Source organism: Amblyraja radiata, chromosome 5 (genome assembly GCF_010909765.2).
Source record: "Amblyraja radiata isolate CabotCenter1 chromosome 5, sAmbRad1.1.pri, whole genome shotgun sequence".
NCBI classification, from domain to species: domain Eukaryota; kingdom Metazoa; phylum Chordata; class Chondrichthyes; order Rajiformes; family Rajidae; genus Amblyraja; species Amblyraja radiata.
This window is the reverse complement of record NC_045960.1, coordinates 96,581,312-96,604,013: the sequence shown is the minus strand read 5'-3', so window position 1 is coordinate 96,604,013 and position 22,702 is coordinate 96,581,312. Positions and strand designations below refer to the sequence as shown.

Here is a 22,702-nt window from a genome sequence, read left to right as displayed (position 1 = left end):
TATGTTATCCCACTTTCTTATCCACTCCCATAGAAACATAGAAACATAGAAAATAGGTGCAGGAGTAGGCCATTCGGCCCTTCGAGCCTGCACCGCCATTCAATATGATCATGGCTGATCATCCAACTCAGTATCCCGTACCTGCCTTCTCTCCATACCCCCTGATCCCTTTAGCCACAAGGGCCACATCTAACTCCCTCTTAAATATAGCCAATGAACTGGCCTCAACTACCTTCTGCGGGAGAGAATTCCAGAGATTCACCACTCTCTGTATGAAAAAAGTTTTCCTCATCTCGGTCCTAAAAGATTTCCCCCTTATCCTTAAACTGTGACCCCTTGTTCTGGACTTCCCCAACATCGGGAACAATCTTCCTGCATCTAGCCTGTCCAACCCCTTAAGAATTTTGTACGTTTCTATAAGATCCCCCCTCAATCTTCTAAATTCTAGCGAGTACAAACCGAGTCTATCCAGTCTTTCTTCATATGAAAGTCCTGACATCCCAGGAATCAGTCTGGTGAACCTTCTCTGTACTCCCTCTATGGCAAGAATGTCTTTCCTCAGATTAGGAGACCAAAACTGTACGCAATACTCCAGGCGTGGTCTCACCAAGACCCTGTACAACTGCAGTAGAACCTCCCTGCTCCTATACTCAAATCCTTTTGCTATGAATGCTAACATACCATTCGCCTTCTTCACTGCCTGCTGCACCTGCATGCCTACTTTTAATGACTGGTGTACTATGACACCCAGGTCTCATTGCATCTCCCCCTTTCCTAATCGGCCACCATTCAGATAATAATCTACTTTCCTGTTTTTGCCACCAAAGTGGATAACCTCACATTTATCCACATTATACTGCATCTGCCATGCATTTGCCCACTCACCCAGCCTATCCAACTCACCTTGCAGCCTCCTAGCATCCTCCTCACAGCTAACACTGCCCCCCAGCTTCGTGTCATCCGCAAACTTGGAGATGTTGCATTCAATTCCCTCGTCCAAATCATTAATATATATTGTAAATAGCTGGGGTCCCAGAACTGAGCCTTGCAGTACCCCACTAGTCACTGCCTGCCACTCTGAAAAGGACCCGTTTACTCCTACTCTTTGCTTCCTGTCTGCCAGCCAGTTCTCTATCCACATCAATACTGAACCCCCAATACCGTGTGCTTTAAGTTTGTATACTAATCTCTGATGTGGGACCTTGTCGAAAGCCTTCTGAAAGTCCAGATATAACACATCCACTGGTTCTCCCTTATCCACTCTACCAGTTACATCCTGGACAAATTCTATAAGATTCGTCAGACATGATTTACCTTTCATAAATCCATGCTGACTTTGTCCAATGATTTCACCACTTTCCAAATGTGCTGCTATCCCATCTTTAATAACTGATTCTAGCAGTTTCCCCACTACCGACGTTAGACTAACTGGTCTGTAATTCCCCGTTTTCTCTCTCCCTCCCTTTTTAAAAAGTGGTGTTACATTAGCTACCCTCCAATCCTCAGGAACTACTCCAGAATCTAAAGAGTTTTGAAAAATTATCACTAATGCATCCACTATTTCTGGGGCTACTTCCTTAAGTACTCTGGGATGCAGCCTATCTGGCCCTGGGGATTTATCGGCCTTTAATCCATTCAATTTACCTAACACCACTTCCCGGCTAACCTGGATTTCACTCAGTTCCTCCATCTCATTTGACCCCCGGTCCCCTGCTATTTCCGGCAGATTATTTATGTCTTCCTTAGTGAAGACAGAACCAAAGTAGTTATTCAATTGGTCTGCCATGTCCTTGTTCCCCATGATCAATTCACCCGTTTCTGACTGCAAGGGACCTACATTTGTTTTAACTAATCTTTTTCTCTTCACATATCTATAAAAGCTTTTGCAGTCAGTTTTTATGTTCCCTGCCAGTTTTCTTTCATAATCTATTTTCCCTTTCCTAATTAAGCCCTTTGTCCTCCTCTGCTGGTCTCTGAATTTCTCCCAGTCCTCTGGTAGGCAGCTTTTTCTGGCTAATTTGTATGCTTCATCTTTTGTTTTGATACTATCCCTGATTTCCCTTGTTATCCACGGATGCACTACCTTCCCTGATTTATTTTTTTGCCAAACTGGGATGAACAATTGTTGTAGTTCATCCATACAGTCTTTAAATGCCTTCCATTGCATATCCACCGTCAACCCATTAAGAATCAATCGCCAGTCTATCTTGGCCAATTCACGTCTCTCACCCTCAAAGTTACCTTTCTTTAAGTTCAGGACCCTTGTTTCTGAATTAACGATGTCACTTTCCATCCTAATGAAGAACTCAACCATATTATGGTCACTCTTGCCCAAGGGGCCACGCACAACAAGACTGCTAACTAACCCTTCCTCATTACTCAATACCCAATCTAGAATAGCCTGCTCTCTCGTTGGTTCCTCTACATGTTGGTTTAGAAAACTATCCCGCATACATTCCAAGAAATCCTCTTCCTCAGCACCCTTGCCAATTTGATTCACCCAATCTATATGTAGATTGAAGTCACCCATTATAACTGTTTTACCTTTGTTGCACGCATTTCTAATTTCCTGTTTGATGCCATCCCCAACTCCACTACTACTGTTAGGTGGCCTGTACACAACTCCCACTAGCGTTTTCTGTCCCTTAGTGTTTCGCAGCTCTACCCATATCGATTCCACATCCTCAAAGCTAATGTCCTTCCTTTCTATTGCGTTAATCTCCTCTCTAACAAGCAACGCTACCCCACCTCCTTTCCCTTTCTGTCTATCCCTCCTGAATATTGAATATCCCTGGATGTTCAGCTCCCAGCCTTGGTCACCCTGGAGCCATGTCTCCGTGATCCCAACTATATCATAGTCATTAATAGCTATCTGCACATTCAACTCATCCACCTTATTACGAATGCTCCTTGCATTGAGACACAAAGCCTTCAGGCTTGTTTTTACAACACTCTTACCCCTTATACTATTATGCTGAAAAGTGGCCCGTTCTGATTTTTGCCCTGGTTTTGTCTGCCTGCCACTTTTACTTTTCACCTTGCTACCTATTGCTTCTACCCTCATTTTACACCCCTCTGTCTCTACGCTCACACATTTAAGAAACCCTTTCCCTTTAACTCCATCCTCCACTATCCCATTCGACACCCCACCCCCCTTATTCAGTTCACAAGCACTCGGGGCAATTTACAGAGGCCAATTATCCTACAAACCTGCACATCCTTGGGATGTGGGAAGAAACCGGAGCACTTGGAGGAAACGCACATAGTCACTGGGAGAACGTGCAAACTCCACATAGACAGCACCCAAGTTCCCCAGGGTCAGGATTGAACCAAGGTCTATGGTGCTATGCGGCTCTACTAGCTGCGCCACTATGCCACCCTAGAAGTGGAGAGAGAGAGAGAGCGAGGGAGAGAGAGGGAGACAGAGAGAGAGGAAACTAGTTTTGTAATGAATGGTATCAGAAACTGACTAATAAGAAAGAAGAATGACTAAAAGTGGAGAGAGAGAAGAAACTAGTTCTGCCACGTACAAACAAATGTATGTCCGTACATTAATTAATTGAATTTAATAATGTTGTGTCCATACATTAGGCGTTGATAATCAGGAGACAGCCTGTTGTATACCTGAGAGCAGAGTTTGGGAGGATTCGTATAAAGTTGAATTTCATAAGTCAAGTCTTCTGTAACCCAGGGACCCTGACACCCCTGTTTTAGCAAACCCTTTGACCCAGCAGCAGGTCAGGCAGCATATGTGGAGGGCAATGCCCCTGTCCCACTTAGGAAACCTGAACGGAAACCTCTGGAGACTTTGCGCCCCACCCAAGGTTTCCGTGCGGTTCCCGGAGGTTGCAGGTGGTTGCCGGAGGTTGCAGGTAGTGGAAGCAGGTAGGGAGACTGACAAAAACCTCCGAGAACCGCACGGAAACCTTGGGTGGGGCGCAAAGTCTCCAGAGGTTTCCATTCAGGTTGCCTAAGTGGGACAGGGGCTTTAGGAACAACCTTGGTTTTGCGTCGAGATCCTTATTCTGGACCTAATCCATTGACATCGACTATCAATTTCCCACCACAGGGGCTGCCTGACCTGCTGAGTTCCTCAAACCGATTGTTTCCGCTCAGGATCGCCACAAGTGCTGTCTCATGTGTTCTCCAGGTGTGTTCAGTGCTGACCATTCAGCTGTTCAGAGTGAATATGGAGAGGATATTTCCACTAGTGGGAGAGTCTTGGACCAGAGGCCATAGCCTCAGAATAAAAGGACGTACCTTTAAAAAGATGATGGAGATTTTTTTTAGACTGAGGTGGTGAATCGGTGAAATCGTGTTTGGAATGTGGGAGGAAACCGGAGCACCCGGAGAAAACCCACGTGGCCACGGGTAGAACGTACAAACTCCATACAGACAGCACCTAGAGTCAGGATTGAACCCGATTCTCTGGCGCTGTAAGGCAGCAACTCTACCTCTGTGCCACCCTGTTCTAATTTGTTGGAGCTATATTTAAGAGGGAGTTAGATGTGGCCCTTGTGGCTAAAGGGATCAGGGGGTATGGAGAGAAGGCAGGTACGGGATACTGAGTTGGATGATCAGCCATGATCATATTGAATGGCGCTGCAGGCTCGAAGGGCCGAATGGCCTACTCCTGCACCTATTTTCTATGTTTCTATGTTTCTATGTAAGGCATTGCCATGTTGGCTGTTTCATCAGTCGGTATTCCCAGTCAATACTGTACTGTTCCAGCCAATGTACTTGTGCCCAGCAGAGAGCCTTGCTTGTGTGTGATAAGGCCCCACAAGTGTACAGCAAATGCCACACAGACATTACAGTGATCATTCAGTTGTGTTTAGTGTTAATGTTATGATCAGACATGGATATCAATACCCCCTACTACTGCGAGTAGCTGTGACCTTGTAAGTGTGCCGAGCAATTACTGTACATGTGCGCCCAGCAGTACGGACACTGATACGGGCAGCAATGATGTGCGCCAATCACCTCCCTGGTGGGGGAACATGTGGAGTGCAGCATCTGGCAGACGTGCATGCAGCCGTGGCATCTAGAAGTGGCCTGTGTGGACCCATTATGCACTATAACAATTATAGATCAGCATGGTCTTCCCGATTAGAAAATAATTGGTATGGGAAATGAACAGATTCCTTACATTAATACCTAGATTAAGGGATTACTGTTCTTGCCAAATTAGGAGTTTCCAATAAGGTGTTCGGGCCAACATTAACAATAATCACTGGCTCAAACTCATGTTTTACTCAGTCCTTCATTGATTTTTGCTGAACATTAATGGCTTCATTTACTATCTTTTTCAATTCAGTATAATTGTTGAGCTCTCCAAGTTCTATTAATATCAGTTTCACATAAAGATCTCAAAGCACACTCTATAGATTTTAATGATGTCTTCCCTCCACATTAAAAATGACAATGTTCAATCAGCTGTCGTCAGTGATGTCTAGATTGCATTCAAAGAATGCCAAAACATATCCGTGCATGCTTTTTTGTGTGTGTAAGCACTTTTGTGTGTGTTTATATTGTAAGTGGGTGTGTTTAAACGTATATGCATGTATGTGTGCTGTGTGTGTATTTGTGTATCTGCACTTAAATATGCATGTGTGTGCATGCACCTTTGTGTGTGTGTGTGTTTGTATATCTGTGTATGTGTATCTGTGTTTAAAGGAATATGCAGGTATGTAAGCTATGTGTATGTATTTCAGTATCAGTGTTTAAATGTGCATGCACCATGTGTGTGTGTGTGTGTGTGTGCGTGCGTGGACATACACAAAAGTGCATATTCAGGAGAAGACTACATGGAATGTGGATTCTCCAGATCCTGTTACTGTGACTCTTGGTTTCGAATTGTATCGCCATTTTTCACCTGAAACCTGGAATGTTGAAATTCCTTTTTTTTTAATTTATTTTTTATTAGAAGCAATGGTACAAGGATAAGACAATCGGCATAACAATTATACAATTATTGTACAGCTTCATTTTTAACCTTATAACGTAAATTTAAAAAAAAAAGGAAAACAAGGAAAGAAGAAAAAAAAGAATGAAGAGATAAAGTAGAAAAGAGCAGGAAAAAGACCCCTAAGCTACCGAAGCAGTGCAGAACAAAGAGAAAGGAAATAAGAAAAGAAAAAATGGAGATATACCTTTACCCCCCTCACCCATCATAGCATCGGATTTAAATATAAATTTGTGTTTAACCATTCTGTTGTAAAAATTCAGTAAAGGGTATTCATGTCTTAAGAAATTGATCTGGTTTTTCCGCCAAGACAAGCCTAATGTTTTCCAAGTGTAGTGTCTCGGACATATCTGTAATCCACATCTGCATTGTGGGGACTGTTGTCTGTTTCCAAAAGTTAAGTATTAATTTTTTCGCCAATGAAATTCCCATTGAGTCTTGCGATATGTACTGCCTTGATGACTTAAGAACCAAGGATATATGAATGATCTGGAAATGTGGAGTGAAACATAATGTAGAATGAGGATTCAAGCTGAGAGGCCGAGTGGTTTTCTTCAGATCTGCTCTTCGTACATGGCCCTGCTAATAATGTTTCTTTGGGGTGCATTCATGTGATCTCTCTCTTATCTGCACGCAGATTAGAACATGATGTAACCTCACGCCCAGTTCCCCTAAGTGTCCCGTAGCTCCAACACTATATTCTGCACTCTGATTCCTTTCTCTTTTTGCTTTAATTGTTGTAGTCGTGTGATAATCGGTTTGAATGTTTTCATATCAGGTTTGATTTACCCAGAAAACACACAAAGCAAAGTTTTTCACTGTATCCCAGTGCAAGTAAACAATAATAATCAGAATTCCAATATCAAGTAGATCACTTGCGATCCAATTAGAACGTAGAAGAGTACAGCACATTAAAAAGCCCTCGCCCCATAATGTCTGTGTCGAACATGATGCCACGATAAATGAATCTCCTCTGCCTGTGCATGATTCATATCCCTTCATTCCCTGCATATCCATGTGCATGTCTGAAAGCCTCTTAAACACCACCATCGTATCTGCCTCCACTATAACCCCTGACAGTGTGTTCCAGGCACCTATCCCCCAGGCATAAGAAACTTGATTTGCACGTCATCTTTAAATGTTGCCACTTTGTCTTAAAGCTATGGCCTCTGGTCTTTGACATTTCCACCTGAGGAAGAAAGGTTTTGACTGCCTACCTTGTCTGCACCTCTCATCATTTTATATGCTTCCATCTAACTGTGTGGCAGAGAGCTGCGTCTGCCTTGTAACATAGTTGGGTAACATGCATGCCTGATGAATCGTGTGGGTCTGGCTGTGGTAGAGACGGATCTTTCTACATGGAACAGGGCAAGGGGCAGAGATGGGACTGGCAAGTAACTCCTGTTGCAGGGATTGATGCCTCCAGCAGCATCAAGGTGGCCTTGAGGCAGTGTAAAAAAAAACCCCGACTCTTTTAGCTCTGGACAAAAGAAAAGGCAGAAATCTACATTCTGCGTTAGTTGTCGATCAATGGGCCAGACAGGAAGCTGGCTGCTTCTGATGTGCCGTGCGTTGCCTAGCAACACCTGTTCCGACATTCCTGGTTTCCAGGGTTGCGGAAACAACAGCTATAGAAGTGTGAAGTACCAAGTCGTCTGCCCGTCAGCCCATATCTTTGAATGTGACTGGCAGGCTTAGTATTGTTTGTTGGAGGCTTATTTGCAAACTTCCCTTGCCCGGGACTATTTTGAAAGATATATTTTGCTTTCTTCCTGCTGATTTATGAGTCTTTGACAATGGACCCTTCAGACCACAGATCTTATAGCGTCTAAGATATTTGCTTCAGACTGAGGTCCCACCACCGATGAGGAACTAGCGTCTGTTCCTATATCATAAATATAGATGTTTTCACCTTGGTGTTCAAAACTTTTGTGGTCTCTCTCCAATTCATCTTTGCAACTTCATCCAGCTCCACAGTTTCACCTCTATATAACCATATAACCATATAACAATTACAGCACGGAAACAGGCCATCTCGGCCCTACAAGTCCGTGCCGAACAACTTTTTTCCCTTAGTCCCACCTGCCTGCACTCATACCATAACCCTCCATTCCCTTCTCATCCATATGCCTATCCAATTTATTTTTAAATGATACCAACGAACCTGCCGCCACCACTTCCACTGGAAGCTCATTCCACACCGCTACCACTCTCTGAGTAAAGAAGTTCCCCCTCATGTTACCCCTATAGAAATTTGTGGCCGTGCTTTCCAACAGCCTAGCTCTTGCGATCTGGAATTCAGCCCATCAATCCCATTTCTCCCAGGTGAGCTTCCAGGGGTTCACTTGCATCTCCTCTAACCTCCTCTACAGCAGCCTCTACTGTTCAACGACAAGTCACATCCCAGCCATTCCCTCTTTCACCCCTCTCCCATCAAGCAAGAGGCACAGAAGTGTGAAAACGCACACGTCCAGATTCAGGGACAGTTTCTTCCCAGCTGTTCCAGGCTACTGAACTATCCTATCAGCCACTAGAGAGTAATCCTGAGCTACTATCTACTTCATTGGAGACCCTCGGACTCTCTTTGATCGATCGTTACGGGACTTTATTTTGCATAAAACATTATTCACGTTATTCCATTTATCATGTGTCTGTACACAGTGGATGGCTCGAATGTAATCATGTATTGTCCTTCCGCTGACTGGTTAACACGCAACAAAAGCTTTTAATGTACCGTGGTACATGTGACAATAAACTAAACTAAACTAAACTAAGGAAGTTCCCCTGGTGGTACGGTGGTACAGCACCTCATATTCCGTCTGGGGTCCTTGCGCCCTTATGGCATCAACATTGAATTCCCCCAATTTGGCTAGCCTGTGCTGTCCCCTCCCCTTCCTTCACCCTCTAGCTGTCTCCTCCCACCCTCCCATCCGCCCGCCCTCGGGCTCCTCCTCCTCCCTTTTTCCTTCTTTCTTTCCCCACCCCCCATCAGTCTGAAGAAGGGTTTCGGCCCGAAACGTCGCCTATTTCCTTCGCTCCATAGATGCTGCTGCACCCGCTGAGTTCCTCCAGCAATTTTGTGTACCTCGGATAACCTCAACCTCCCCCAACCAACACGGTGCTCATTATTTCTGACCGTGGAAGGTTTTGACATGCCAGCGACCAGAGAGACAAGGATCAATCTTCCTTTGGGAGCTGTGAACAGACAGTGGGGATGAAGAGGAATATTCTGGCGAGGTAGCAACAGGTGCGGTTGCAAACTCCTGAGAGAGTCCTTGTTAGCGTCTGTCAGCCGGGATTTGGACAGGTCTTTGAAGCCTTCAGTTGACAAGACAGGCAGCTGCAGCTGTGTGCCATCTGCTACAGAGTGACCTCCCCTGCAGCACCTGCACCAAGGGCAACCTGTTCCACAGGAAGGACGGTGCTCCATGCCACAGCACGGCCAAGGAGAGAAAGGGGAGGGGGAGGCAGAGAGGTCCAAGTCCTAACGAAAGCAAAGCACATGCAACATTCAAAAAGACACAAAGCGCTGGAGTAACTTAGCAAGCCAGGCAGTGTCTCTGGACAACATGGATAGGTGACATTTTGTATCAGGATCTTTCTTCAGAGTCCCGACCCAAAACCTCACCTATCCATGTTCCCCAGAGATGCTGCCTGACCCACTGAATTAAGGCCTTGTCCCACTTTCCCCGAGTTACTCACGAGTTTTTCCCTTCAATCGCTCTGATAAGTATGGCAATAGGCGTCCGTAGGTACTCGGGGCTATTTTTTTAACTCGTGGACATTTTTCAACATGTTGAAAAAACTTCCCGACTTACCTGGTGCCCCGAGTTCCTACGGCTGGCATTACGAGCCGCTACTAAACATCTACGGACTCCTCCGGGCTCCTACAGACTCGCCACCAACATTACCCGACATTCCCCGAGTTCGAATCAAGGGGAAAACTCGGGAGAGTTTGTGAGTAACTTGGGAAAGTGGGACAGGGCCTTTACTGCAGCAACTTGGTTCTTTGTTTGTAAACCAGCATCTGCGGTTCCTTGTTTCTACAAGTATAATATCCTGAAGTCCTAGAGTATACTGAGGCTGCAGTACAGCGGTAGGGGATGTCGGGATTGCAGATGGATTTGAATGCAAAGATTTGTAACATGAAGAGGCTGAGGGGGGACCTAAGACGGACACAAAGTGCTGAATTAGTTGAATGGGTCAGGCAGCATCTCTGGAGAAAAAGGATGGGTGACGCTTCGGGTTGGGACCCTTCTTCAGACGCTGAGAGGCCTTCTTCAAGGCTGATTGGTGACCTTATTGAACCACACAAAATCATGATGGCATGGATAAAGTGAAGGCCCCAGAATAAAAGATTCTAAAAGTAGAAAACACAGGGTTATGGTGAGAGATTAATTGACCCTCTCAAGGTCAATCTTTTCACCCTGAGGGTAGACCTCAGCGGTGAGGCCTCGTGACAATGGCAGGGCTGCCAACATTGGGTGAGAGTTGGGAATGAGAAATTTGCGAGAGACCAAGCCCGAGGGAGCATCGCGACCGGGGGGGGGGGGGGGGGGGGGGGGGAGGTGGAGGGTGCCCCCTCCCATTGGTACGGAACATTTGCATTTTTCAGCTTGAAATTGTGCAATATGGTGCATACTGTAGCGAGTCTTATAACTTACAATTGAATGCAATATATATGCTTTAAATTGGATTGGAGCGTTTTTGAAAGGGGGGAGGCTGTGCGATCACTGATCACTGGCCTTGGGGGTAGCCGGTGAGGGAGTGGAGCAACCGTGTGGGGAGAGGGTGTGGAAGAAAGGTAGGAACTTTTTGAAATTTGATGTATTAAAATCATGTTTTAGTGCACTGTAGAAGTATGATTTCAATGTTTTTTGTATGAAGTATTTTTAAGAGTTAACTTTTTAAGGGGCAACTTTATCCACACAAAGGGTGATGGGTGTATGGAACAAGCTGCCAGAGGAGGTAGTTGAGGCAGGGACCATCCCAACATTTAAGAAAAAGTTAGACTGATACATGGATAGGACAGGTTTGGAGGTATGGACCAAAAGCAAGTAGCGTAGCTGGGACATGTTGGCGGGTGTGGGCAAGTTACGCCGAAGGGCCTGTTTTCACACTGTATCACTCTGACTACATTATACCTCCACCATGCATGAATGCTTCAAAATCAAGTGATCGAGTTTTATTGCCATATACTCAAGCATAGAAACATAGAAAATAGGTGCAGGAATAGGCCATCGGCCCTTCGAGCCAGCACTGCCATTCAATATGATCATGGCTATTCACCTAAAATCAGTACCTCTTTCCTGTTTTTTCCCCATATCCCTTGATGTCGTTAGCCCCAAGAACTAAATGTAACTCTCTCTTGAAAACATCCAGTGAATTGGCCTGCACTGCCTTCTGTGGCAGAGAATTCCACAGATTCACAACTCTCTACGTGAAGAAAGTTTGTCCTCATCTCAGTCCTAAATGCCCCCCCCCTTTATTCTTAAACTGTGACCCATGGTTCTGAACGCCCCCAACATCGGGAACATTTTTCCTGCAGTTACAGTAAGTGCAGGCTAGCAGGATGCTTTCTCCAACCACCCCCATTTGAAGTCCACTATCTTCCACCGTTTCTACCCAGTGCTTGGTACTTACTTTCAGCAGCCACTGGTTGTCCTCCAGGATGCACCGAGCCATGCCGGTCACCTGGGCAAATTCGACACAGAGACTCTCTCTCTCTCCCCCCTCTCTTCCGCTCTCTCTCCTCTCAACCCCCCTCTCTCTCTCTCCCCCTCTATCTCTCCCCTCCCCCTCTCTTTCCCCTCTCTCTCTCTCCTCTCTCCCTCTCTGTCTCTCCTCTCACCCCCCCTCACTCCCCTGTCTCCCCCTCTCACTCTCTCCCCTTCCCTCACTTCTCTCTCCCCCCTCTCTTCCCCCCTCTCTTTCCCCCCTCTCTCTGTCCCTCCTCTCACCCCTCTCTTTCCCCTCTCTCTCTGTCTCTCCTCTCATCTCTCTCTCTTCCCCCCTCTCTCCTCTCTTCCCCATTTCTCCTACCTCACTCTTCCCCTTGCCCTCTATCCCCTCTCTTTCTACTCTGTCTCTATCTCTTTTTCTTTGCCCCCCTATCTCTCTCTTTCCCCCGTTTCTCTCTTTACCCCTCTCCCCCTCTCTCTTTTACCACCCCTCTCTCTTCCCCCTCTCTCTTCCCCTTCTCTCTCCCATTCTCTCCTACCCTCTCCACCCCCTATCTCTTCCCTCTTTCTTCCCTCTCACCCCTCTCTCCCCCCCCTCCCTCTTCTCTCTCTCCATTCACTCCCCCCTGTCTCTCCACTCTCTCTCCTCTCACCCCCCCCCCCTCTCTCTCCCCACTATCTCCCTGTCTCCTGTCCCTTCGGCACAGAGACTCTCACGGCAGCGGCAGCGGCGCAACGCTTCCGACGCCTCCGACGCCCGGGACATGCACTGTCCGGAGTGCTCCATGGCCAGAGCTGCAGTGAGCGACACGCCGGCCCCGGCAAACACTCGTCCGTCCCGGCTCCCCGCATCTGTTCCGGCCGCTGGTTCTGCTCCCATCCCTCCCGCAGCCCCCGCTCTCCAACACCAGTTGACCATGCAGTTTATCCGAGTTTTGACATTTTCGTTGATCACAAAATTTCTCACCACTGAGCGTGAGAAATTTCTGATGAGCGTGAGGGCGTGAGAGTTTGCTTGAGGGCGTGAGTCTCACGCTCAAAGCGTGAGAGTTGGCAGCCCTGCAATGGGTCGTCACGGCAGTAGGGGAAAGGAGAGGGAAAGAGAGGTGAAGGAGGGATTGGTGGAGGAGAGGAGGAGAGGAGAAAGATCTTGGGGAGGTGAGGAGGGAGGGTGGGGGGGATTGAGGGAGAGGAGCGGGTAGGGAGGCTAGTTGCCACATCTACACTCCCTCTCTTGCCCCCTCCCTCCCCTCTCTACCCCTTCCCTATCTACCCTCACTCCCACCCTCTCTCCCCCCCACTCACTCTACCCCTCCCTCTCCCTCACTCCCTCCCTCGCCCTCTCCCTCTCTATCCTCCCTCCCCCCCCACTACCCCATCCCTCTCTCTCTACCCCCTCCCTCTCTGTCCCTCTCTATCTCCCCCCTCTGCCCCCTCCCCCTCCCTCTCTACCCCCCTTGCCCTCCCTCTCCATCCCTCTTCCTCTCTACCCCCCTCCCTCTCTATCCCACCTCCCTCTCTACCACCCCTCTCAATACCCTCCACCTCCCTCTCTACCACCCCTCCCTCTCTAGGAATTGAAGAGGGAGGGTGAAGAGGAGGAGGAGGGAGTGCTGGGGATGAGCAGAAATGAGCCGCGTCTGCGCAGTTGGGGGCTATGCGTGAGTGGTGGAATATTGCGTTGGGGGAATGGGTGAGTGGTGGAATATTGCGTTGGAGCCGACCCCAACAGATCTGCACTTGGTCTAGTACTATTTAAAATTCAAATGCTATTGACCTAATAGCATTAAGGTTTGCTGGGGGAAAGTTTAAAGGAGATATGCAGGGCAACTATTTTTTAAACAGAGAGTGGTGGGTCCTTGATGCATCGCTCGAGGAGGTGGTGGAGGCAGATACGAGAGTGACATTTAAGAGGCTTTTGAATAGGAACATGGCTCTGCGGAGAATGTAACATTATGAATCACATGCAGGCTGAGGAGATTAGCTTAACTTAACATCATTTCTGGCGTGGGCATCGTGGGCCAAAAGGCCTGTTCCTGTTTTATTTTCCACTGTTGGGATCATGTGCAGACCCCAGATAGCATTGGGCAACTTTATGCAGAATAACAGCCAAAGGACAATATTATATCTTCTCACGCTTCTTGTTGCAAACTGCTTCACACCAGGTTGGAGAAATCACACTAAAAGCTGAGGACTTCTATATAGATTAGCTGTCTAGAGTTGGAGTGGGGGAAATTTGGACTTTAGACTTTAGAGATACAAGGCGGATACAGGCCCTTTGGCCCACTGAGTCCGCTCCGACCAGCGGTTACCCCATACACTAGCACTTTCCTACACACTAGGAACTATTTATAATTTTACCAAAGCCAATTAACCTACAAACCTGCACATCTTTGGGATGTAGAAGGTGACCAGAGCACCCAGAGAAAATTCACGTGGTCACAGGGAAACGTACAATTTCCGTACAGACAGCACCTGTAGACAAGATGGAATCCGAGTGTCTGACGCTGTAAGGCTGCAACTCTACAGCTGCGCTCACCGTGCCACCCCTATCTATTGAGAACATTTGGAGGAGATCAAGGTGGACAATGTCAGTGCCAGGAAGTCATTCAGTGACAGCGCAAAGCTCACAAAACGTGTTGAAACAATCTTGATTACAAATGAGGTTCCAGGTTCGTGATCACACAGTACAACGTGGGACGTTGATTGCAATTGCAAAAAGAACTGGCCCTGTTTTATTTCGTCCTCTCATGATTACAATCCTCCTGATGCGAGGGAGAAGGAGAATTCATGACCAAATGCTGGATAATTTGGTGATTGGCAGGGTGACCTCTGGAATTTAACGGCCAGTAATCAGTTGCCTCCTTCATCTGCTGAGAAAACTGCTCGACTGGAATTTAAAATGCTGACATTTGGTTGCAGGTAATCTTTGAACAGAAGCTTCAAACTCGAAACATTAACTCTGTTTCTCTCCCCGCTCTTGGTGTCTGACCTGCTGACTGTTCCCAATATTCCCTGTCTTTATTTCAGATTTCCAGCACCTATAGTTCTTGCTTGGTTAGGTTTCTGCTGCAGAAGTGTAAACTTCTGAGAGAGTGGTTGGAACTCGATAGAAGAAGCCTAGAATTAGTTTAATTTAAAGATGCAGCACAGAAACAGACCCTTGGCTCCACCGAGTCCGCACCGGCCAACGATACCCGCACACCCGCACTATCCTACACACACGAGGGGCAATTTACAATTTTACGGAAGCCAATTAACCTACAAATCTGTACGTCTTTGGAGTGTGGGACGAAACCGGAGCACGCGGAGAAAATCCACGCAGGTCACAGGGAGAACGTACAAACTCTGTAGAGATAACACCCGTGGACAAGATCAAACCCAGGTCTCTGGCGCTATAAGACAGCAATTCTACTGCTGTGCCACTGTGCTGCCTCCGACAATTCTTGGCCATTGATCCATTGACATGGGTTAAATCTTATAGTGCCTAATGGGGAATTGAAATTCCAAGTAATGTTTAAAGAGCCAGTTACAGTGACAGCGACCATGAGATTACAGGCATGTTTTAAAAGAGTGAGAGGCCAAGAAGAGTACAAGGGATGAAAAATATTCATTCTGCAGTTGCGATTATGGTACTATGTTGTACTGTGTGACTAAGAACCTGGGAGACTCAGTTGAAAGCGATATTGATCAAACACATATTGTGAGCCTTGTGCTGTCACTGAGTGACTTTGTGGCAGTGACATCCTTCACCTAGAACTCCCGCAAATATTCCCAGTAGATCTTTTCCCAGCCCATCTCTCTCCTTTCTCCAGGAAAGTCATTCTGCTGCCTTTAACCAGTGCGGCCTGTGTGTAACTCCATGCCCACTGACCGGGTTGCCTCTTAACTCCCTCTATGGCCCAGAGACGGGCAGGGATGAGCAACAAATGTGTAAGAAGGAACTGCAGATGCTCGTTTACACCGAAGATAAACGCAAAATGCTGGAGTAACTCAGCGGGACAGGCAGCAACTCTGGAGAAAAGGGATAGGTGACGTTTCGGGTTAGAACTCGTTCTTTTCTCCAGAGATGCTGCAAGTCGAGAGCATACTGCGAGCACAGTCGAGAGCATACTGACCTGTTGCATCGTGGCTTGGTTCGGCAATTTGAGCGCCCTGGAGAGGAAAAGACTACAAAAAGTAGTAAACACTGCCCAGTCCATCATCGGCTCTGACCTTCCTTCCATCGAGGGGATTTATCGCAGTCGCTGCCTCAAAAAGGCTGGCAGTATCATCAAAGACCCACACCATCCTGGCCACACACTCATCTCCGTGCTACCTTCAGGTAGAAGGTACAGGAGCCTGAAGACTGCAACAACCAGGTTCAGGAATAGCTACTTCCCCACAGCCATCAGGCTATTAAACCTGGTTCGGACAAAACTCTGATTATTAATAGGTACACAAAATTGCTGGGGAAACTCAGCGGGTGCAGCAGCATCTATGGAGCGAAGGAAATAGGCGACGTTTCGGGCCGAAACCCGCACCCGCTGAGTTTCCCCAGCAATTCTGTGTACCTTCGATATTCCAGCATCTGCAGTTCCCTTTTGAACACTCTGATTATTAATAACCACTTTCTGTTATTTGCACTTTATCAGTTTATTTATTCATGTGTGTATATATTTATATCATGGTATATGGACACATTTATCTGTTTTGTAGTAAATGCCTACTATTTTTCTGTGTGCTTAAGCAAAGCAAGAATTTCATTGTCCATACAGGGACACATGACAATAAACTCACTTGAACTTGAAGTCCCCCTGAGTTACTCCAGCGTTTTGTGTCTGTCTTCATGAGCATTAAATGCTGTGTTTGGCAGTGACATCCATGTCCCAAGAATGAGTCTGAGAAACATTGTTAAGTGTACAGGCGGCAGCCATTTAACAATCAAAACAACAACAGGTCTCAGAAACCTGAGATACAAACAGAAAATGCTCGGAGCGCTCAGCAGATCAGGCAACCTCTGTGGAGAACCCAAATTGTCTTTAATGTATAGGATAGTGATAGCGTTAGTTGTTAGTGATTGCTGGCTGGTGTTGACTCGGTGGGCCTGTTTCCGTGCTGTATCTATAAAGTATAAAGTCTAAAGAGGTCCCAACCAGAAACGTCATCTGTCCGTTTCCCTCCAAAGGTGCTGCCTGATCCGATGAGTTCCTGCAGCACCTTGTTGTTTGCACGCCGCCCAGTGTGCCTCTACCCTGGCCAGCTTTTACTGCTGATCTCCTCCATTGGTCCTGGACTGAGCCCTCTCAGCACCGCCACTCTTCCTACCAGATCCCAGCCGATAGATGCCATCGTGGAAAGTTTTACCGCTCGAACAAAGGAGAAAACCATCAGCTTTCTCACCAATGTCGCATTTTATCACCGCTCGCCACATTAGCTGTTTCACCTCCACTAGGGAGGGGGCCTCAATTTCCAGGCAAAAAATCTCTATAATTTGCTCACAATCAACTCTTTTCTATTCAGAATAAATAGTGTTTCAATAATAGAGAAGTTGAAATCAATGTTTGTTTATTAAGAGTTCAAATTAAATTGAACTCATTTTTTGCAATAAATATATTTGCCAATTTTGCAAAGGGCATTAAGGTGACAAAATTTAATTTGTTATACTTCTAATCCCTTTATAAAACACTGTACTCTGACAGTAATTATAATGGAATAGTATCACACTGCTTTGTGTAAATTGATTTTTAAAGGCTAGCCCTTCTGGGCTTTGTTATACAACTGTTTATTAAGTCAGTGAAAATCTGAATGCTATTAAAAAGCTTTGCAATATTGTTGATACCTAGTTGAGCTTTAATTCAACACAAGCTGAGCAGCAGGCTTATGCCAGGGTGAAACCTGCACCAGATATTGGCCTTATCAGCTCCCAGCCTATTCAGTTTCAGGACAACGCACAGTGCGACTCAGCATGAACTAACTCCCCGAGCAGAACGGCAGCATTTTGTAGCATGATTAATCATAAAACAAAATGCATCATAAAGACCTCAGTCTGAAGAAGGGTCTCGACCCGAAACGTCACCCATTCCTTCTCTCCAGAGATGCTGCCTGTCCCGCTGAGTTACTCCAGCAATATGTGTCTACCTCCGATTAGCACCTCATATTTCGCTTGGGCAGCTTACATTCCAGCAATATGAACATTGATTTCTCTAACTTCAAGTAAGCATTGCTTTCCCTCTCTCTCCATCCCCTCCCCTTTCCCAGTTCTCCGACAAGTCTTATTGCCTCCGACTACATTTTATCCCTGTTTGCTTTGTTGTTTCCTTCTCCCAGCTAACAAAGATCTATTCTACATTTTGTTTGATCTCCACGCCCTTTGTCCCATTTTCACACCTTACACGTCCTTATCTATGTATCTCCCTCTCCCCTGACTTCAGTCTGAAGAAGGGTGTTGACCCGAAACGTCACCCATTCCGTCTATCCAGAGATGCTGCCTGTTTCGCTGAGTTACTCCAGCATTTTGTGTCTACCCTCAGTGTAGAAGTTCCTCAAGGTGATCACAAGCCCAACCATTGTCGATTATTCAATCAATGAGTTGCCACCCGTTAGAAGGTCAGAAGTGGGGATGTTCAGTATTGATTGCACCACCTTTTGTGTATATTTGCAACACCTCTGATAATAATAATAATAATAATAATATCTTTTATTGTCATTGCACGTCAGTGCAACGAGATTTAGTATGCAGCTCCAACCGATGAAAAATAAAAATAAAATAAATAAATAAGCTGTGTGTCGTGACCATCCGAGGGAGACAGTCCAGGGGGGGTGGGGGACACTCAGCAGGGCCGGTTCAGAGCCGCTATAGCTCTTGGAATAAAGCTGTTTCTGAGTCTGGAGGTTCGGGCGTAGAAGGCCTTGTAACGTCTGCCGGAGGGAAGTAGTTCGAACAGACCGTTACAGGGGTGTGATGAGTCTTTATGGATGCTGACGGCCTTCCTGAGGCACCGTGTGTGGTAGATGCCCTCCAAGGCTGGTAGCTCTGTCCCAATGATCCTCTGCGCTCCGTGGACGATGCGCTGAAGAGCTCTCCTCTCCGCCTCCGTGCAGCTGAGATACCACACAGAGATGCCATACGTTAATATGTTCTCTGTGGAGCAGCGGTAGAAGGTTGACAGCAGCTGTTGGGGCAGACCAGTCTTTTTTAATGTCCTCAGGAAGAACAGTCGTTGCTGTGCCTTCTTGACCAGCGCAGCGGTGTTGGTGGACCATGTGAGGTCCTCTGAAATGTGAGTGCCCAGAAACTTAAAGCTGGACACTCTCTCCACACTGTCCCCGTAAATGGAGATTGGGGCGTATTCTCCATTATGTGACCTGAAGTCAATAATCAGCTCCTTGGTCTTGGAGGTGTTTAGTGACAAGTTGTTACGTGCGCACCAGTCCGCCAGGTTCTGCACCTCCGCTCTGTAGTTTATAATGTCCATCCCCACGCGCAATAAGATTGGATCAGCCTTACATGGGCCATGAGAAAGCTAATTACAGGGCTCTCCATAATGTTTGGGACAAAGACTCATCATTTATTTATTTGCCTCTGTACTCCACAATTTGAGATTTGTAATAGAAAAAAAAATCACATGTGGTTAAATTGCACATTGTAAGATTTTATTAAAGGCCATTTTCATACATTTTCTAGAGAAAAGGGATGGGTGACGTTTGGGGTCGGAACCCGCCTTCAGACTCTTTGCTGTGCGTTTAGCTCCCTTCCACAAAGAGCAAGGTCGACAGAAGTTGAATGATCAACAGCTCCACAGGACAAATAGGCATGGGTAATAAACGCTGGCTATGCGAGCAAGGTCTACATCCCACGCTTAAGGATAATAATTCCCATCAACATGTACCACCTCCCTTATCTCTATTGAAATTCATTTGCCAATTAAAGTTCTGGCTGACAGCTTATTTATATCTTTAATTAAATTGTTTAATGAATTCCTCGACAGGACTTCCACGCTTGTGTCTGCTAAAATTGACCAGATTTAACAGGTGATTGTTCGGTTAAGGCAAAATTTGCGATATGTTGTCCAGAGCCCAAGGGGACTGCTGAGAATCTAATGAGCCACAGTTCACACCCTTTAAAGTACCCTTGAGCAAAGATCCTATAGCGGAGCAAGATAGACCACTCCTGCCAAATGCAATGGGCTGACGTGTAGTACGCAACGGAACGGAACGTGGGCCTTTTTTTCATCCATTTCCGTAACCGGACCAGACCCGACCCGACTCGCAGTGTAATCAACGTTGCGGGGGAACAGTTTGTGTTAATAAATTAAAATTCTGAAAATGAGAAAATGAAATTATTTTCCCAAAGAACTTTTATTTTTACGAGGATGTTTCCGTAACCGGCTTCCGTCTCCGCACTAGTATCCTATGGGATCTTTGGTGCAGAGACGGAAGCCGGTTACTGAAATGGGGCCTTAAATTACCCATGATTCTGCCCATGACCGTACTATGTATTTATCGTCGAGTGGACCATAGGATCTTTGCCCTTGAGAGGGCCATTCCTAATTTCCCAAAGGGTGTTTTAAGCTGCCCTCTGGTCACCCTTCATTTACCTGTCTACTGTAGTGTCTGCAGGGTAAAAATAAGTGGATCAGTGCGAAGCCACCATTTCCGAGGCAGATCTTGGGCTGAAGTCCTGCTGCAAGTCACATTCGCTCAGCTCTCCCGCAGTTCCATGGATTGAATCGATCAAACTGCTTGAAAGATGCAGCAAGGAAACAGGCCCTTCGACCCGCCGAGTCCACGCCGACCATCGATCACCCGTTCACACTAGTACAATGTTATCCCACTTTCGCATCCACTTCCTACACACAAAGGACGGTTTGCAGAGGTCAATCGATAGACCCATGAGACCTGTGCTCACTGCTATGGGAAGATAAGACGGTACTGAGAACATTTGAAACTTTGTTGGTGCCAGAATGGTGGTGACTCTTTGTGTACTGCCTAGGGACACACTGGGGACAATTTACAAATTTAGCACATGCCAATTAACCAACAAACCTGTACAGCTTTGGAATGAGGGAAGAAACTGGAGATCCCCGAGAAAACCCACGCAGATCACGGGGAAAATGTACAAACTCCGTACAGACAACACCTGTAGTCAGGACCGAACCCGGTCTAGCGCTGTAAGGCGGCAACTCTACCGCTGCGCCACCCACCGTGCATTGTATGCACAAATAAAGAATTTCGCTCTACCTAGGTACACGTGACAATAACGTATCATTGCATCATTGAAGAAGATAAAGCAGTCTGAAAACCGTGTCCACCAGGTTCAAAAATAGTTTATTCCCAGTAACCATCAGGCTATCCTGACGGATGCCGACTGTGTGGAGTTTGCACGTTCTCTCTGTGACCACATGGGTTTCCTCCAGGTGCTCCAGTTACTTCCCAGATCCCAAAGACATGCAGGTTTGGTGGGTTAATTGGTCTCTGTAAACTGGCCCTAATGTGTAGGGAGTGGATGAGAAAGTAAGTAAGTAAGTAAGTAAGTTTATTGGCCAAGTATTCACATACAAGGAATTTGCCTTGGTGCTCCGCCCACAAGTAACAACATGACATACAATGACAGTTACGAATGACTCAGAAAACACTAAACTTTAATAATAATAAAACATTAATGATTAAACACCATTGGTCAAGCATGTGAACCAACAAAATACCACATCAAAGGGAGGTTACAGATTTTTGGCTGTTGAGTAGAGCAACTACTCGTGGATAAAAACTGTTTTTATGTCTGGCTGTGGCAGCTTTGACAATCCGGAGTCACCTTCCAGAGGGAGGATAACATAGAACTAGTATGAACAGATGTGGTCGGTGTGGATTCAGTGGTCCGAAGGTCCTGTTTCCATGCTGTATGTTTAAACTAAACGAAAACAAAATGCATTGATAATACAGGATATTATCTAACTTGGGAGATTAGAGGTTTATTTAATGAGGGTAGTACTGTAATCAAAAGGGATTTTAATTGACATTTATATTAAGCAAGCCAAGTCTTCAGTAATAGTTTGGTGAAATGTACACAGGGTGATTTTCTTGATCAAAACATTAAGGAATCAGCAAACAAATGTAGTGTTAGATCTGGTATTACAAATGCGAGAGTTAAATAATTATCCTGTAGTTAAGGGCCCTTTGGGGAAGAGTAATCATCATAGAATTTTATATTAAGATTGAAAATGATTTAGTATAATCTGAAGCCAGGGTCTTGAATCCAAATAAAGTAAATATGGCAATATGAGGTGTAACTTTGTGATTGTAGATGATACATTTTTAGTTTGCATTAGAGATACAGAACGGAAAGAAAGGTCTTGACCCGAAACGTCACCCATTCCTTCTCTCCATAGATGCTGCCTGTCCTGCTGAGTTACTCCAGCATTTTGTGCCTATCTTCGGTTTAAACCAGTTCCTTCTTACAGCTATGACATTGTTGACACTCTGAAGGATGAACCTGTGGATTTGGTGTATTTGGTTTTGCAGTTGATCTCAACACGATGTCACAGAAGTGGTTATTAAACATAGTTTGAACATGTGGGATTCAGGGTAATACAATGGTGTCGATTGTGGATTGACTAACAGAATGAAAGGAGAGAATGAGAATATACAGTTCATTCTTTGAAGTATAGGAGGCTGTAACAAATTGGATATCTCGGGGATTGGTGATGTAGCCCCATCTGCTCATAATCTAAACCAATGGATTGAATGAGAAGATCAGGTGTAATATATTTAAGTCTGTTCTTGATTCAAAGCAAGATACCAGCGGTGGTTGAGCGGAGGATGGGCAGAAGCCTCAGGTGGAAGCAGATTGGTTAAATAAATGGGGAAGGACATGGTAAATAGTAGATGGTAATGTAGAAAAGCATGGAGTCTCTAGTACAAATAATATAAAGGCAGAGTATTTTTAAATGGTGTGAGATTGAAAGGTGAAGGTGTTCACCAGGTACCTGGGTGTCTGCGTACACCAGTCACTCGAAGGTTACATTGAAGGTGAACAAACCAGTTAGAAAGGCAAGTAAATAGAGCAGTAAAGGAAGTG

At 45.9% G+C, this 22,702-nt stretch overlaps 1 protein-coding gene and 1 long non-coding RNA gene across 5 annotated transcripts in view; one reads left to right on the top strand and one right to left on the bottom strand.

Annotated features, from left to right (window-relative positions):
* khdrbs2 (KH RNA binding domain containing, signal transduction associated 2) overlaps window positions 1-22,702 on the top strand; it is a 329,378-nt gene that overhangs the window by 152,333 nt on the left and 154,343 nt on the right. The window lies entirely within an intron of this gene.
* Window positions 16,540-20,357, bottom strand: LOC116973627. The gene is made up of 2 exons (XR_004412095.1): window positions 20,226-20,357; window positions 16,540-16,994 (listed from the first exon to the last, which is right to left on the bottom strand). It is a non-coding gene; the product is annotated as an uncharacterized LOC116973627 (long non-coding RNA).